General features: G+C 39.1%; 1 protein-coding gene across 3 annotated transcripts in view; it reads right to left on the bottom strand.

Moving 5' to 3' along the window:
• ZNF804B (zinc finger protein 804B) overlaps window positions 1-18266 on the bottom strand; it is a 197661-nt gene that overhangs the window by 118177 nt on the left and 61218 nt on the right. Inside the window, exon 1 of one of the 3 annotated variants that reach the window (XM_077303455.1) lies at window positions 9098-9367. The exons of the other annotated variants lie outside the window; for them this stretch is intronic. The gene's annotated coding sequence lies outside the window, so the exon portion shown is untranslated. Of the gene's footprint in view, window positions 1-9097; window positions 9368-18266 lie in introns of those variants that run through there. 3 annotated transcript variants of the gene reach the window in all.

The raw sequence follows: 18266 nt of genomic DNA, 5'->3' as shown, positions 1-18266 counted from the left end.
GCTTCTATTCAAAGATTTTATTCAATGTAATCCAATGCATCACCCACCAGATTTTTTAGAAATTGCTCTTGTGTCTTCTGTATTATAAAAAGTTGTATTATGTGGGCCCAGGTTACAAGCACTTACATTGTTATAATGCAAGTCTGAAATCTTTGTCATTGTAATCTGATTCTCAGACACACATCCAGGTAGTAAATGTGGGGAAAGTCCTGCCTTTATTTCCTCTAATAATAACAAACCAGAGGTATCAAAGCTTAAAAAAAATTATTATTTGATCCTATTCTTTATATGCAGCATGATTCGGTATATAATGCTTACTGAAGTTCATAAACTTACTGCATCCATCCACAGAGCACATAGCCTGTTCACATGGTTGTCTTCTGGTATGGGCATCACAGCTGTTTTGTTGCCACACTTGCCAGCGGTAGAAATTACATTCCAAATAGAATTTAGGCTTGCCAAGTGTGGATTGGGAAACTCCTGGAGATTTAGAAGCAGAATCTGGAAAGACTGGAGCTTGGGCAAGGGGCTGGGGAAGGAACTCAGCAGAGATGTAATGTCACAAAGTTCACCAAAAAACTCCTGGCCTAATAAGACTTTCAGCAGCCCAGAGGAAAAGTGTCCTGTTATTTCTGTCTCAATACATATCTTCCTGCCATGAAACCTCACCTGCCAATTTCCACACATTAATTCTCTATTAGACTAAAGGGCCCTGACTTGGATAGACCAGTCTAGCCCGATCTTGTCAGATCTTGAAAGCTAAAGCAGGGTTGGCTCTGATTAGTACATTGATGGGAGTCCACCAAGGAAATCCAGGGTTGCTATGCCAAAGTAGGCAATGGAGAACTACCTCTGTCTGTCTCTTGCTTTGAAAATGCTAAGGGGCTGGCATCAGTCAGTTGCAACTAGACAGCACTGTTCAAAGGAAAGGTATGACAGGCTGGCCGAATGAGCCCAGACGGAACAAATGCTCTTGGTGGCCATATGCCTAAGTGGATGAGTGTAACCCTTTTACAGGAAAAACAGAATAACTGCCTTCCATGTCCATCAGCTTCAATGGACATAAAAGGATATACATCTTTTAGGATTGCACTGTTAATTCCATGTTTTTTTTGTTTGTTTGGGGGGGTTGTTTTTTGCTTCATATAAGCTATATAAACATCAGATACTGACTTCTAAAAAATATTGCTATAACTTTTCCAAGTGGTAGAAATGCTAAAGTACCAAGGTAAAGGAACCACCTAAACAGGAAAAGATTTGATTTAAAAATAGTTGAGGAAACTGGAAAACTATCACAATGGTTAGTTTTTAAAAATCACTGATTTGATTGCCTTGAGCAGGGGTAATCAAACAGTGGCCCTCCAGATGTCTATGGACTACAATTCCCATGAGCCCCTGCCAGCATTTGCTGGCAGAGGTTCATGGGGATTGTAGTCCATGGACATCTGGAAGGCTGCCGTGTGACTATCCCTGGCCTTGAGTATTGTAAACTAAATTAAAGGTATTTTTAAAGTCTATCACCTAAGTTGCCCATGAGTTGGTGTTCCTCTACCTTAACTCTGATATAGATGGTATGCAGAATGGGCCTCAGATCCCACGTGGTGGAAGAGTTGATATGGAATAAGGTGCTCATAAGATCCCAGCCCAAGTAGGACTTCATTGGTAATAACTAGCATTCTGAATTATGCCTGGAAGCAGGACAGTTAACCAGTGTAGATAATGTTATGACAAGGGGGTGTTTTAGATGATGTTTAATATGCAGTGCCTTTACTTAGTGATGTGTTAGAGATTGCTATTAGCTACTAAGTTACAGAGAGCTTCTTCTGCCTCCTCGGCTTATTCTTTCAGTCACGTTCAACCTACCAGAATTTATCAATTTGCACAGGTCAACGGAAAGGCTAAATGTTTTCATATCAAGAGTATGACACTAAATGGGGTGAGAAGTGGGAGAATCAAGTAAAAGGTCAGATATAAGATGCTGTGAAAGTCTAGGCACAGATAAAGCAAAAAGCATTCACGGACATTCCTTAATGCTTCCATTCATACTAACATGTTCTTTTTAAAAGCTTAGAAGTGCTGTGTAAACAGATAAAGGAATGTGAAGGGTTACTTCTTCACAGAGCCAGAGACCCTTGAGAGACAGGCTGGTCCATGAGAGATCTGATTAGTTATCATCAGCTGAGCAGAGAAAGACTTCTGAAATGGATGCTGAGGAGAATTCAGTCATTTAATTTCCGCCCTAGCTGAGAGGGGCTGACAGTTTCAGAATTCAGCTCTGACTGAGAGCAATTTAACACAGACAGGAGACCTGGGGATAGTTGGGAAATATGAGTGGTTAGTTAGATGGAGATACCCATTTGAGCTAAAGAAATCATAGAGAGAGAGAAAGAGAAGGAGGGAGGGAGAATTTCCCTACCCAGTCTAAACAGGGTGCTAACTCTAATATGTTTGATTTGAATCGGCACGAATCAGCTAGATTCAATCCAAATAGCCATTCTCCAATCAGTTTGAATGGTTGAATCAACCTTGTTTGAATCACTGAATCACAATTTGGTACAATTCGTCACTTCTGACAAGGACCTGTTGAAACTTTAAAGGGAAAGAGAAAAGGAGGAAAGTTTCCCTCACCATCTTTTCCAGACTTGGAGAGTGTGGAAGTAAAGTCACGGTTGTAGGAGCCTCAAAAGAACCCCCAAGTTACAACATGATTGGACAAAGGGCACCCAATTCTAGGGGCATCCAACGAAAGTGCCTCCTCTGACCTCCACAATCAGGTTAGGGGATCTTTTAAGGAGAGGCTCCTACAGCCATGCTTCAGGTTTTCTGCATCTATCTCAACCCTTCCCTCCTAGAGCCCAGAAAAGACATAAAGGGAAGAATTCCTATAGTCTTGAATAGTGCCATTAGTTTCAGTGGTGCCAAAATGATTCTAATTCAGTTGAATTAATTTGACTGAATCCAAAAAAACTATGGATGATTTGTATGAATCAGCATTGGTCTGGAGTGTTTCAGCTTGAATTCAAAATTATCTGTATTTTTTTTTCTTGCACAGCTTTACTCTGAAGAGTGCAGAGATCCCTGGTCTGGTGTGGTTAGGAACTACCTTTGGAGAAATTTAGAGTCAGTTAAACACTCAAGATGAGTTCTGGTATTTCAAGACAAGGGGTTTGGGTACTGGAAAGAGTGCACCAGCCTTACGGAAACTGAAGGGGTCAGAGAATATTCAAAGAAAGTGCACTGCAGTATGTGGAGGAAACACTAGAACAAATGCCTCTCTACATAAAAATTTTAAGTAACTTTGAATAGCTGAATAACTCTGAAAAACTCTAATTATCCTGAAACATAAGAAGTGGAAGTGTTGGTTTTTATACCCCGCTTTTCACTGTCCGAAGGAATCTCAAAGCAGCTTACAATCACCTTCCCTTCCTCTCCCCACAGTACATGCCCTGTGAGGTAGGGGCTGAAAGAACTCTAACAGGGTTGCTCTGTGAGAACAGCTATATCAGGACTGCAATTACCCCAAGATTACCCAGTTGCCTGCATGTAGAAGAGCAGGGAATCAATCCTGGCTCTCCAGATTAAAAGCTGCTGCTCTTAACCATGTCACCAAGATGGTGCTCTCATTAGTATTAATGTTGAGAAGTTTTTATATTACAGATTAACAAAATATTTTATTCAACATGGAGGGGGAAAGTCAGGTGAAATAAGGTGTTGAAATTTCGGAGGTAAAACCATTACATGCACAATTTGGAATATAAAAACTTATTGAGTACGATTTAAGTCATATAAGTTCAAGGAGGCTCCCATTCTTTCTTTCCTCAAGTTCCTGGGCTGAGCAAACAGCCCAAATATTATCCTGAGGCGGATAGCCAGAATTCTTCAAGAAAGGAGAAAACAGGAAACTAGGATGGTCCAGTCACAGAAAGGAAAGAAAAAAGAGGGAAAATATTGCCTCTGAGGGTGGGAATTGGATGGGGACCATCACACATTCCCTCTGACTAAATATTCTAGACCCATTAACATGAATTCTCTTACAGTGCAAATACACAATTTATACAATAATACCTCTAGAGAAATTATAACTAGAGGACTATTCTTCTCCTGAATAGAACTGTCGGAGAAGATTATTCTTATCTATCTGCAGAGTGCTCTTCAGAAACCGGGGGTGGAAGGTTGTTCCTTTTAACAGAAGACAAATGAAAACTCAAGGATTTGGGGGCTTTTATTATTTGCTTTTGTTTCTTGCTTGAAGCACTCTCCAGACTCTGTTAGAAGAATTTAAACACTGCAATTGAATGACATTTTCCATTTACTTTTCTGGTAATTTAATGTTTGGGAAACTGAAAAATATCCAGATTAATGGATGCTCTGAGGAGGTGAAAAAGCATCATGCTTCGTTGCCTAATAAGGGTTGATGGGAGAGGAAGGCCCGTCGTATCTTGAAGACTTTTGTCTGCCCACATTGAGTTACACACATTGAAGAAAGTACCTGGTCAATAAAGCCTTTCGTGTTTGATTCAAAGGTAAGGGAATATTTTGTGTACACTGCTTCAGTAAAAGGAACGGAAATTAGAGAGCATGAATATAACCTATGGTATTGCCAGTTGCAATGTATGGCTGCGAAAGTTGGACCATAAGGAAGGCCGAGCGTCAAAGAATTGAGGCTTTTGAACTCTGGTGCTGGAGAAGACTCTTGCGAGTCCCTTGGACTGCAAGGCGAACAAACCGGTAAGTCCTAGAGGAGATCAACCCTGACTGCTCTTTAGAAGGCCAGATCCTGAAGATGAAACTCAAATACTTTGGCCACCTCATGAGAAGGAAGGACTCCCTGGAGAAGAGCCTAATGCTGGGAGCGATCGAGGGCAAAAGAAGAAGGGGAACGACAGAGAATGAGGTGGCTGGATGGAGTCACTGAAGCAGTAGGTGCAAGCTTAAATGGACTCCGGGGAATGGTAGAGGACAGGAAGGCCTGGAGGATCATTGTCCATGGGGTCGCGATGGGTCGGACACGACTTCGCACATAACAACAACAACAAGGAGGTTTTTCATTAGAGTCATCTCTGGGAGTTTTAAAAAGATGGCTGTGTCTATAAGAATCACAGATTAAAAAGGCAACATTAATAATTATATTGCCATAAATACATCTCTGCATTATAGTATCCGGGGGAAGGGATTAGGATTGCTGCATGTTCCTTAGTTTTAAAGGGACAGGGATGCTTGAACACAAAACATAATTACAGAATTTATTGCTCTATGCAGCTAAGATAACCAGTATTAACTGAACAAACCACATTGACCAAATCGATTCCAAATACAGCACAATTGTTCTCTGTTCCCCTCCCCTTTCAATGAAGAAAAGTAATCACATGAATCAAGGTCAAATCTCTAAATTTTCCATCTGAGAAACAATTGCTTGCGAATATTTAGCACGACATCCTTCCAACAAACAGGGTGTGTTTATAAGTTTAGTTAGAGTAGAAAAGAATTGCCATATCCACCACAGGTGGTAGAATCTGCTCATACATTATCCCATTCACCTGAATTTTGTGGGCATGTTTAAATTTAAATATTCACTGAGAAATTATCTCAGGCTATGCCTTCTCAGAATGCAGCTGAAGAATTTTTGTTCTTTTGTTCTGTCATGAATGTTTTATGCAGATTCATACTTTTAGTCAATCTCCCTTCCTTACTAATGCAAATACCAATTGCCATCTCTTCTGAAAGTTCAAATTTGACTGCAATGTGTTGCCAGAACAATAGGTCAATCAGCTCACTTTCAGTACTAATTAATTGGGATATTTTATATTTTCATATGTTTACACAAATTAGCATATGTCTATGAAAAAAAGTGAGACATTTTTCCATCTCAGGCAATGCTGGACTTCTTTGTGCTGAACCCTAATCCTCCTACATACAATTTTAACATGTTGTTGTGCTGTGTAGATGATCCCTGAGTCAGCTGACAACTTACAAATCTATTTTAATAATATCAATATAGAAATAGAATTTAAGAGCAGCATCAAAACATAATAAAGAGAAAAGGCATCAACTAATGAAGCCAATTAAAGACAACAAACATTTAGACCACAGAAAGAGATTCAAAGAGATTTCATCCTTAAGTAGTAAGCAGATTCCTTTCTTACAGTATTTGTAGATTAAAAGTATTTTATGAAAAATATTAATCATAGAATCATAGAATCATAGAGTTGGAAGGGGCCATACAGGCCATCTAGTCCAACCCCCTGCTCAACGTAGGATTAGCCCTAAGCATCCTAAAGCAGGATTAAGTAAGAATATAAATGATGTATTTTGAAAAAATTAGCAACAACTGAAGAAAGAAAGCTTTATTCCAAGATGTATCATCTTTGGTTAGATTTAGACAGCAATCAGGAGAATAGGATCCGTGACTCACCTAAGGCCCCCTTTTGCTGCGGTGGAGGTGCGGGCACGCTGAAAGGAGGCGCGTGGCTGAGCATATCCTCCTAGCGAGCCTCATTGATGACTAATGACTAACTAAGCAGCTCTCTGTTCTGGCGGGCGGGGGGAGGAGGCATCATAGTCATAGAATCATAGAGCTGGAAGGGGCCATTCAGGCCATCTAGTCCAACCCCCTGCTCTACGCAGGATCAGCCCTAAGCATCCTAAAGCATCCAAGAAAAGTGTGTATCCAACCTTTGCTTTGTTGGTGGAACACTTTGTTGATTTGTTGGTGGAACACTTGGAAACAAATGTTTGGAATTTTTTCATCTATTTAGTTAGCACTATCAGACCTATATGTCTGCATGCTTTTCAGCATGACATGTCAGTGTGCTAAACTGGACAATTCAGTCAGCTAAGAAAGAAAACACACGCATTGAAGCTTCCCCTAGAACTGTAAATACAAGAGTTGAGAAGGAAGTGGGACAGACTTTGGTCTCTTATCTTGAACTCAACACAGTGACTGCAGCTTTGTCACCAGCGCAAGAGCAGAATGTCCTCAATGCTCCATAGCTCATTACAAATGAAAGCAGAGAAGTTGAGCTGCAAACTAGCACAAGTGCTAGGGAAGATTTCTGTGCTTATCGCCAGTGACCAAAAATTGCTTTTAGAAACAGAGAATAACTTTTAGCGACCTGGTTTAAAAGCAAGCAGGGGAAAAATACCCCAAAAGAGATAAAATTGATGTACAGGTTAAGTCTGGTGAGAGAGCTGCAGGCAATGTCTTCACTTTATCAGTTGTGACTGAGTCAGTGTGTTTATTCTTTTTATCTGTTGCTTTAGACGAGCGATGGTATTTCCTATGAAACAGGAGAGGCTGTATTAGCACAGAACTCTTAATTTACTTTCATAATGAAGCAAAGAGAACACGCTGCATACAACAGAAAAGGGGGGAAATGCAAAAGCGAAAAGCTGGAAGGATGCATTGTGCGACGGACCATGAGAACAAAACAACACTATAGGATAGTATGGAATAAATAAGTAGCCATGTAAAGAAAGGGCAGTCAACAATATTGATACAATAAGCGATGTCTCGGTAATCAGTGTGCTTGAGAAACAATGAACAAAAGATTGAAATCAATAGCAATCATCTTAAATGAAATTGGGCAAAAGGCAATCTTGCTTATAAACATGCACACATGCATGCACACATGGCATTCTATGCCTTCCTAGTTGTATTCTCAGTGAATTAAAAGACAATCAGGCGTGTTCCATCCATGTTTGTAGTGCAGTCATTCCAGAACATTTATAACTTCAGTTAAGCACTTTTGTCCTGTGCATTATTCATAACATTGGAGACATTTCCTTAAAATGCATGCTGAGGAGAAAAAGGCAGATCATTTAAAGTGATGCAGAACAAGGCAGGGAGGAAACAATCCCTTTTCATTTAAAGGCCAAAGATGCCATCCTGAAAACTCAGCTGAATTACTGCTGGTGAATACTAACACTTCCTTCATTCTAGGCTCATGAGATCAATTGTACAATAAAATAATGTAAAAATGTTGATTATTTAATATAGTTCACAATTAAAAACAAAATAAAAACTACATACAAACTATACAGAACTAACAGCACATAAGACTAAACGCGTTTCGACCCTGCTGGGTCTCAATGGTCAGAACTGTGATAATACACTCTATATTAAATACCTATATTCAACTCTTTATAAAGTGTAGCTGAGTGGTTGAATGGGATCTGTAAAGTATGTAAAGCAACCCCGGAACAAAACCAATTTATATACAATCATGAACAAGAGCAAAGGATCTTCATGACATTGTTCAGTTTCAGTTTAAATTCTGTGAAAAAACACATGCATCATTTTATGGTTGGGGGTTACCACAACATGAGGAACTGTATTAAAGGGTCGCAGAATTAGGAAGGTTGAGAATCACTGCCTTATGTGGCCTGGGGCCAACATATTCTAAGGACTACTCATATATGATCCTACTTACCTATCTTCAATACTTTATTATCAGATCTAATCTTACTTCCTACTTTTAAAACATAAAATGTATTCATAGTTCAACACTACACCTCTTGCATCACACCAGTTCTCTTTTGTAGGCATATAGTTGTGTCATCACTGGTAGAGGTCTGGCCTCTGAATGAGCATAGGATTCTAACTCAGATGTGTTCCTCCACTGCTATGTCCCCAGCTGTCCATCCCCCACCCACTTTGTACTGCTGCTGTCCTGCTAACACAGTTACTATACTGGGTAAAGCTAGAGCAACAACCCTGTGCTGCCGAGAATCCATTCTGATAGCATAATATTTTGTTCAACCATCAGAGCAAAGTTTAGTAGTAATCCTGTTTCCACTCAGATGACATGATTCAAAAGCCCTGTATTATAACATGGTAGATTACAGAGAGCGAGCCACGAAAAATTCACTTTCATACATACGACTTGGTCTGTAGAATAAACCAGAGTAATTCTGCAGCTGACCAACCGCTGAATGTTATGATGGTGCACGTTAACATCAGAGTTACTGAACCATTCCTGCTAATCATGCTATCATTTCGCCATGCCCAAGAAAGCAGGAAGAAACTGCCACTTTAATGCATTTGTGAGAAAACCATTATCATTACAATACAAAGGTTCTTAACAGAGGTCATGTTCACCTTATGTTCTGCTTGGTCATGTAGACATTTTACATCTTTACCGATGTCGCATTCTGAGGCCACCTTCAGGATGTTTAACTCTACGGATCATCACTACATGGAAGATTTTTCAGCAAAACTTGGGAAGGTAATGTAAGGTAGGAGAAAAAGAGACAAGATGAAATTTAAATTTTGGTGGGCAAAAGGAAGGAGAGGGGTTGAAACAGCTGATTTCACAGATCTGACATCACTTCCACCATGAGTTTCCTTCTCAGGTTCCACCTAAAGGCATTGCTCCTAAATCTCCAGAAATGTTCCAAGTCACACCTGGTAACTCAACCCTAAACTAAGGTGACCAGATTGTCCCACTTTTGGAGGGACATCTGAGGGCACCTGGCAAATTGTACTCATGTTGAAATTAAAATATATATATATTACAATACTATTTTTGCATTCTAGGCGTTCTATGGAAATGTTTGTTGCTCCATATAGACCAAATTTTAATCAAGAACCCCTCCCCCCGGTCAATGGTGTCCCGCTTTACCAATGTTAAAATCTGGTCACCTTACCCTAAACTAGCATTCCACTCTTAATTTTAGCCACATGTCACTGCTTAAAACGACAACAACAATGTGTTGGCATAACAACTTAACCCATAGTTTAGTCCTGGTCCAATTGTATTAACAACAAGCTGACTCTTTGGTCTTTCTTCTGAATTTTTTCACATGTAGCAATCCTGTTTGGTCATTTCCCTAGCTTATGCCAATAGTTTTACAACTTCTGTTCTTGTCCTTTCCATTAGCGAGACAATTCAAATTAATACAGCTAATTTATTTCTTGAGTTGCAATAAATTGATAGGGAGAGATGAGCCTAGTACAGTTTTAAGTGTCAAACTGATGTTACAGATACATAAGTGGAGCCAATAAACACTAGCAATCCTATTTCCCAGGGCATCTTTGAGCTAGTTTTCCAATGCTGGCAGATTAAATAAGAAAACATTTGTTCAGAATCATTCACTGATGGATAAACACAGTAACAAACCTGGGCAGGGACTCATCTATTAAAGTAATAGGGCCATACTTTAATTAGGAAAAATATTCCTGCTGCAATGCAGGATAATTGTTTTGTATTGGATTATAGTGGTGTAACAGAGAAAAATGGCAGATAGATTCTTACCTACCAACACTTCCACAGGGACCATTCCAGTTTTAATCTTAGCTGAGTGGCAAAAAGCGTCTTTGCTTTCTCAAAAGTCAATTTTTGTGTAATCTTCTAAGAGCTGTTTTGTAGATAGCAAAGAAGAGGTAAGGGGTGATTTTTCTCTCTTCTCCACTTCCACTTGTCATGCAAAGTGAAATGCTTATGCATAGCACCCACAGAATAAACCCTATTACCTCCTCATAAGAGGAAAAATGTTATTTCTGCCATTTTTATATGACCTGGAAGCAGGAGAGAAAAAGAGTGTTCACATTTCTTTTATTGTTTCTGCAGCAAGTGCGAAGTTGCCCTTGGAGCTTGGTGGCTTTGTGTTTTAAAGGATGACAAATCTTCTTTATCCTAGAGTAGCTGCAGAAAACTAGTTAGGGCAGAGATGTTAACATGTTAAAAAACAACAACAACCCTGTAATCTAGTTCTGTTGCATTGTTTGTTTCATGCATTGTATCATTCTATTGCATTTCTTAATTTTACACGCCTGGAATAAACTATAAATTATGCAAAGTAAGTAAATACTTAAGAGAGTCAGCAAGAAGCTAATAATCCATATGTAGTTATACCAGGATGCTAAGGTAGTCAAGGTAGCTACGTCTAAAGCAAGTGATATATATGACATCTAATTTCTTGCCTGAATCTAGCTTGAGCAGTAACTCAGATTCCTCAAAGACCGGTCAGCTTATTTTCTGGTTCCTTGGTTATATTTTCAGTCATCAAGACAAGGTCCTGGGAGCAAACACCATTGAACAGATCTGAGTAGAACCATCATTCTCAGAGCAGATAAGCAGCATTGTGCCAGAAAATGCAAATTATTCATCAAACAAGCCCTATGTTTTATATACTAAATAATTGACAGCCAACTTGATGTAGTGGTTAAGAGTGGTGGTTTGTAATCTGGAGAACCAGGTTTGATTCCACATGCAGCCAGCTGGGTGACCTTGGGCCAGTCACTGGGCTCTCTCAGTTTCCCTTACCTCACAGGCTGTCAGTTGTGGGGAGAGGAAGGGAAGGTGATTTTCAGCTGCTTTGAGACTCCTTTGGGTAATAACAAATGGGGTACAAAAAAACCCCAGCTCTTATTCTCAATAACAAAATATTAAAAATTTAGTCATATTGTGCCACATTCATGCAACATTAGGATTTTGACGTTGGGTGTTACTTTTTGTATAACAGATGGGTTTTTTCCTCCAAGGAGACATATGTCAGGAACAAAATAATTTCCGTACATATTGAATAAATATGAACAATTTTCATAAATGCATAAAAATAAACACTGATTTGCTTTTTAATCCCAGATTCAATCAAGGAAGCCACGGCCCTCAGTTTGTAAGACCTGAGAATGGCTGTCGACAACAGAAAGATTTGGAAGACATTCATTCCTAACCTCACCACAAGGCAGAAGCAATTTGGCAGCACTTAACTCACACACACACACACACACACACACAAGGGAAAAGACTTTTCCATCTTCATTGGAGGCCTATATTATATGCTCATGCAAGTGAAAATTAAATGGCAAAAAACTATTTAGCAGTTTGGATTTTGCATGCATGAATTTAAGAGAGTCCTTGTTTCTTCTTCCTTTAACTTTGTCACATTTTGTCTTAGAACAATGGAAGATCCTCCTTGGAAATGTGTTTAAGAAGGAATGGAAGTTGACATTATTTGTATTTCATTTCACCTTCCAATGCTTTTGTCACCCCATCTGCTTTGCCCCTTGCATATCACATGGCATTTTTTTGTTTGTTTTTACATCTACACAGATTATCTAGAATGCGGAACATGTCATAGTCTATTTGGGACAACAATGAGGAAAACAGCTAAATAAAAATGAGTTCTGTTTCTTGCCGTGATCATAACATATGCATTTGGGAGAAGAATTACTAGACCACAAAGAAACAACCACCAGGTAGGCATTGCAAAAGCTGCAGATCTTTTTAACAGTATGCAGTGACAGGGAATCTGTTATTAAAACAAATATATCTGCCTTCAGGAACTTCCAATTCATCAAGCAGAAGGTGAGCAAGCTGCTTGTTGGTTTAAAAAAGAGTCTGCAGTACTCTGATTTTATATCAAAACAGATCATTCACATCCATCATAGTGAGGAGAAACAAAAGGCAGTGGGGGAAATGACAGTACAGATATCAGTTTAAGATGGAAAGACCCAAATTTCCATCCAGGAATATGTATAACTGAAACAGCACAAGCCCATAAATTGTCACTAAAAATGGGCTGCCTTATATCTGAAATCTTTCCTAACTACCACACATAAAACACAATACAACTGTATAAAAGAATTTAGACATATATCCATGGAAGGTAACCCATGAATAATTTTACATTACATATTCCCATCTGCTTCTAATGTAAATCTCTATCTAAATGAGAACAAAGGGCACATGTAAACTCCGTATTTATTTCAATACATGGTCTGATTGAAAACATGATTGCAAACAACACTAGTTTATTCCAACAGTAATTTCCACGGTTATTTTTACTTTTCTTTCTCTCTTTTTGGGGTAATAGAACTGCATAGCCAGTTCAAAGAGGATTAAATTCCCTCCATTTGTTTATGTTTGTCCATACCTACCTAGAAGTACTTTACTCAAAGTTATTGCTGGAATTGACTGTTGCTCAAGGGGTGATGCAAACACACTTTCAGCCTTACTCCAATTTAATTATCATGCCTTCATCCAAGGAGTCTTGAGAATTATAACCGAGGAAAGGACTCGTTATCTAGCTTCTTTTATAGAATTAGAGATCCCAGGATTTCCCATGGAAAAGGAATTATTATTAAATCACTTTAGGTTGTCATACAGAGAAACCCAAAACTAATAGCACTCATGTTAAACAAATTAACATTAGCCCATCATTACCTAAAAGCTAATTGTGGCTAAAGGCTTTGAGGTTTTGTTTTGTTTTTAATTGAGCTCTCTAGTACTATGCTAATATAAATGATCTGGACGTCATGTGTAATCCATTCTTCCTTTCAGTTTCACCACTAACCATTTTTAACAATTTTTACAGACTGCCATTGATCTAAATAAGCTGGACATTGCTTAGCAGTCTTGATAAAAATGTCCTGACCTTTATTAATAACATTAGTAGTTGGGAAAGATCACCTCACTGATCATTTGTCTTACATTATTGTCATACAGTTGTCAAACAACATCAGAAAAAACCATAATGACCTGTGTTTCAAAGCATTTCTAAAAAAGGTCAGATTCCAATTGCACCAGAGACCAATGGATCATTACGCTAGGTTTCTTGCCACAACTACTACTGTCAAATATTGGCTTTTCCAAATAAGACATTCAGAATATCACAGTGTTACTAGTCTGATTCAAAATGGCCCAGTCCTTGCCTGCTTCTGAGTTACTTCAGTGATGTAATTCAGTTTTCCATGAAAACACTTGCTTCTAAACTGCCAGATTTTGGAAATCTTAGCCATCAGAATAAGAAAAGATAAAAATATTATCATAATAAATAATACAAAAGTGAAAAAACAAAGTGAAAAGTTATATGGATGATGTGGTTACTTTGGCAACCAGTCCTGATAATTCAATGAAATGTGTAAGGGATCAAATTTGTAGATTTTAATTATTTTTCAGATATAACATAAACAAAAATAAGACTAAGATAATGTTGTTCAATATGACAATGGAAGAAAAAGAATGAATAGAAAAATCAACAGGATGTGCAACAGTTAAACCAATTAAATACTTGGGAGTGAATGTAACACACTAAAGTGATGAACTCTATAAAGAAAACTATCAGAACATTTGGACAAAAATAACTGAAGATATACAGAAATGGGAAAAATAAAAAATCTCTTGGCTAGGACAGATATCAACAATTAAAATGAATATATAGCCTAAACTGAGCTTTTTGTTTCAAATATCACTGATACATATTGAAGATACAACATGATAGTTACATTAAAATGTATGGGAAAAGAAATTGTTAAGAACGATTCAGAGACAAGATGGCATAGATATTATAAGAGACAGCTTGCTAAGGATATGGTTTATGTGTACAGGAATATTAAACCCTTCAATCTTGCCATTAACTTCTTTAATAAATTCTCATCTTGATTTAAGTCCAAGAAAGAAAATAGACAATATAACTTGTGAGAATATAGTGGACAAACAAGGGGAAATAAAAGAATGGCAGACTGTTAAGAAAGAAGGAAAAAACATAGCTGTCACATATCCAATTATTCGCATCCGAAGAACGGTAAAACAGGCAGAGGCTTTCAGAAAAAGAACAATCCAAAGGCTGCTTATTGACATATACAAAGAGAGCATTGTAGGTCCTGATGTGGCAGGGGAACAACAATGCAGAAGCCATACCAGGGAGCTATCAGAAAAGCATTGCTCTTCAAGGTCAAGAGGAAAAACCACCCCCATGTGTGTAGAACATGCTGGGAAGTTCTGCCCGGCCAAGTTGATGATATTCACCCCCAGGAATGGGTTATGGCACCTGCCCACTTTTAAAACTTTTCCCCCGGGCTTATAGATGAGGTGGGAAATACATTCCCCAAAACCCCACCTTCTACCCTCCACAGAAAAAAACAGTCAACATTCAAAACACAATATGCAGCATACTTTTTACATCTTATGTTTATATTGTAATGGCAATAAAACCTCACTTGACTTGAAATACCATGTTGCCCCCCACCCCTGCAAAGCAAGATGCAAATACAATAAGGATCACAACCATGAATACAAATCACAAAAGATCAATGTCATTTGCTCACAAATTGCATCAGCTGGGTAAAATCCATGTAGTCCAGGCTAAGAGCTCCCTGGTAGGGTCTCAGCATTGTTGTTCCCCTGCCATGTCAGGATCTACAATGCTCTCTGTGGATATGTCAATAGATAATCTTTGGAGTATTCTTTTTTACTGAAAGCCTCTGCCTGTTTTACTGTCCTTTGTATGCACAGAACTGGGTATAAGACAATACCTTGCTTAAGTTAATATCAAATAGTTTTAAAATTAACAGAACAACTTAAGAAAGAAGGTGAGCAGCTGAGAGAGAAAGCTGCTTATGACAAATTGATAGCGGGTGATATGAAACATTTGGTAGACAAAATCTACAAATTGCTATTGCGTTATGGCTCTGAAAATGAACAAATTAAAGGTTGTACGATAAAATGGGCTGGAAACATTAGAGGGAATATAAATTTCAATCAATGGGGGGGATTGGCTTCAGGAGAATGGCTACCATTAAACACTACCTAGGTGTTTAAGCGCACAACCCTATATGGATTGGTTAAATAAATTGACATAATATGGGACAATAGCAGCAGAAAAAAGAACCTACCCTAGGCTATTTGGTGTAGAGAGCCAGTTTGGTGTAGTGGTTAGGAGTACGGACTTCTAATCTGGCAAGCCAGGTTCGATTCTGCACTCCCCCACATGCAGCCAGCTGGGTGACCTTGGGCTCGCCACGGCGTTGATAAAACTGTTCTGACCGAGCAGTGATATCAGGGCTCTCTCAGCCTCACCCACCTCACAGGGTGTCTGTTGTGGGGAGAGGAAAGGGAAGGCGACTGTAAACCGCTTTGAGCCTCCTTCAGGTAGAGAAAAGCGGCGTATAAGAACTAACTCTTCTTCTTCTATAACTAGCAGTTAAACAATTTAACAATGAATAAAGATGGAAATACAGTTTCTTATCTCTTCTTTTAATAGTAATCAAAGAACCAAAATGGACTCTAGATTTGTACCGTTTTCACTGTAGCATTTTCATCAGTGGTTTTTTCCTAAATATAGAAGAATTCAGTTAAGTACAAAAGAAAACATATTTTTTTTTACAAATTTGTTACCCCAATTTCAAACACTACGTACCTCCTATTACTATTTTATGAACATGAAGTCATCAAATGCCATTGTTCCTTTAGGCATGCTATAAATTAAAATGTAAGTATTAAACAAGAGATTGTTTTTTTGCCTATCATAATGAAAATACTAAAGGACCAAGTCTTACCAACTAGTATGTACTTCACTAATTCTATAATCTGAAATGAAATAACATTTCAGAACTCATAATTCAACTAAATTACAGTTTAAGAACTATAACACTTAGTAATAAACTCTTACCTATTATTTTCCACTTAAATTTTAACAATATATGTATTGACCTTTGGCTCAAAGGTATGGGGAAGCTTAGTCAAAAGACTATCCCAGCGAGTTGTGAATAGCCTATGGTAATTATACTCAAGCTGAGAGAATCGGAATATCGGACAATGGAAATGCTTATGTATTTGATACATAAGTTGATCTCCTTCCTTTCTCAAGCAGCAGCACTTGGGCTCTGACCCCAGCCCTTACCATGGAAGAAATGGATTGTCCAACTTTCATACTCTGATGGCTCTGTGGGGGCTTGCAGATTTCTGTGTACACGTGGATGATGAAGAGTTGACTTACTAATGTATGAAAATGGCACAGTTCCCCCATCAGTTTTGCTTCGTTTTTGAGGTTAACAGGAACTCCTGTCACTTATTGTTATGTAATGCTTGGACTGGGTCTTGGTAATATGAGTGAGCTGCCCAGAGGGAATCTTTTTCTGAGGCCCCAAGGTGGCTCTTGGTGGTGCTGAAGTGAATGTCCTCTCAGAAATGGTCTCTTGCTCCACCAGAACCCATTATGCACGACAGCAGCCACACTTCCCATGTATTCACCAGGGAGCAAATCCCCCGGCGTATGTAGATTGCACGGGCATAGCAGGTGCACGCGCAAAACGCCAGGGCTGGAAAGCCCGGCATGCTGGCTGGCTGTGGCAGCAGTGAGAAGGGGAGTGGGGGGCATGGGGCCCCCACCGCATGATGGCAGGCAGCAGCATGCCACTCTCCCACCAAGGCCAGCTCCGCGCCAGGGACACCATAGGGACACTGATTATGCACGGTGTTGGCCCGACCCAAAACCCACATGGAAGATTGCCACGGGCCTTCCAGGTTGCTGTGCCAGGCCAGGGCTGCAATGGCGGCAGTGTCATGCACAATTGGGGCTGCCCCGCTCCCGCCACCCTGGATTTCCGCCACCCCAAGCATAATCGGTCCAGGAGATACAAGGTCCCATTCAAATCACTTTTCCCCATATTAAAAAGCCCAACAACAACTTTGCTCGGCAAACCTATTCAGAAAATATAAATTATAAAAGCAGAATGGCCTGAGGATCTCAGGCTAGCTTGGTTTCATAGCCTTTGTCATGCTCATTTGGATTCCAAGACAGACTAGCAATTAACCTACTCCAGAATATCTTCTCATGCTTTTAATGTTGTTCTGAAATGCAAGCTTGATTCAGCAACAGTGGCCATTAACCATGGTGAATTTGAAGCCAAGTCATATCTAATGTGCCCTCAATTACATCCCACCCTACAGCACGAGCCAATAGTTTCTTGTCCTTCTGAAATATTAATCTGTCTCTCTTTCCTGAAGTCAGATATGCCTTCCAGTCACCTTCCCCCCACACTGAAAACAGATTTCCTCTACTCCTAAAACCACCAGAAGATTGTTATGTACATCGGTACAGGATGGAAGCAAAACATGAAGTGGAGAGCATCTCCTTCCTAGTTTGTTCGAGAGTTCTACTGCAGACCATCATGAATCATTATATTTCTTTTCCAATCTATTGTGGGCGGTGCATTTAGAAGAGGGTATCTCTGCTTAGGATGGCATTGCAAGAGTGATACAGCACCTTGCCTTTTACGGCTGTCTACAGTCCCGTGGTCTTTTCAAAGTTATCCTAATATACTTATGTTTCCCCTGCCATGGTTTGAAATTGTCTCAGAAGACCAAGGAGCTAAAGAGATTATGAATGTAATATGATGTTGTAGTGATCTTTAATTTAGAGAAATATGTAACTTTAATGAGTGATCTAAAGATTAATAATTAAGAAAGGCTTCTAATGAAAACCTTTTGATGCTTGACTTTGTTCGATACACTTGGACAGGTACACGCTGCCCACTGACACAT

The sequence above is a fragment of the Paroedura picta genome, chromosome 11 (genome assembly GCF_049243985.1).
Source record: "Paroedura picta isolate Pp20150507F chromosome 11, Ppicta_v3.0, whole genome shotgun sequence".
Classification (NCBI taxonomy): Eukaryota; Metazoa; Chordata; class Lepidosauria; order Squamata; family Gekkonidae; genus Paroedura; species Paroedura picta.
The sequence above is the reverse complement of the archived record's forward strand: the minus strand, read 5'-3'. Positions and strand labels throughout refer to the sequence as shown.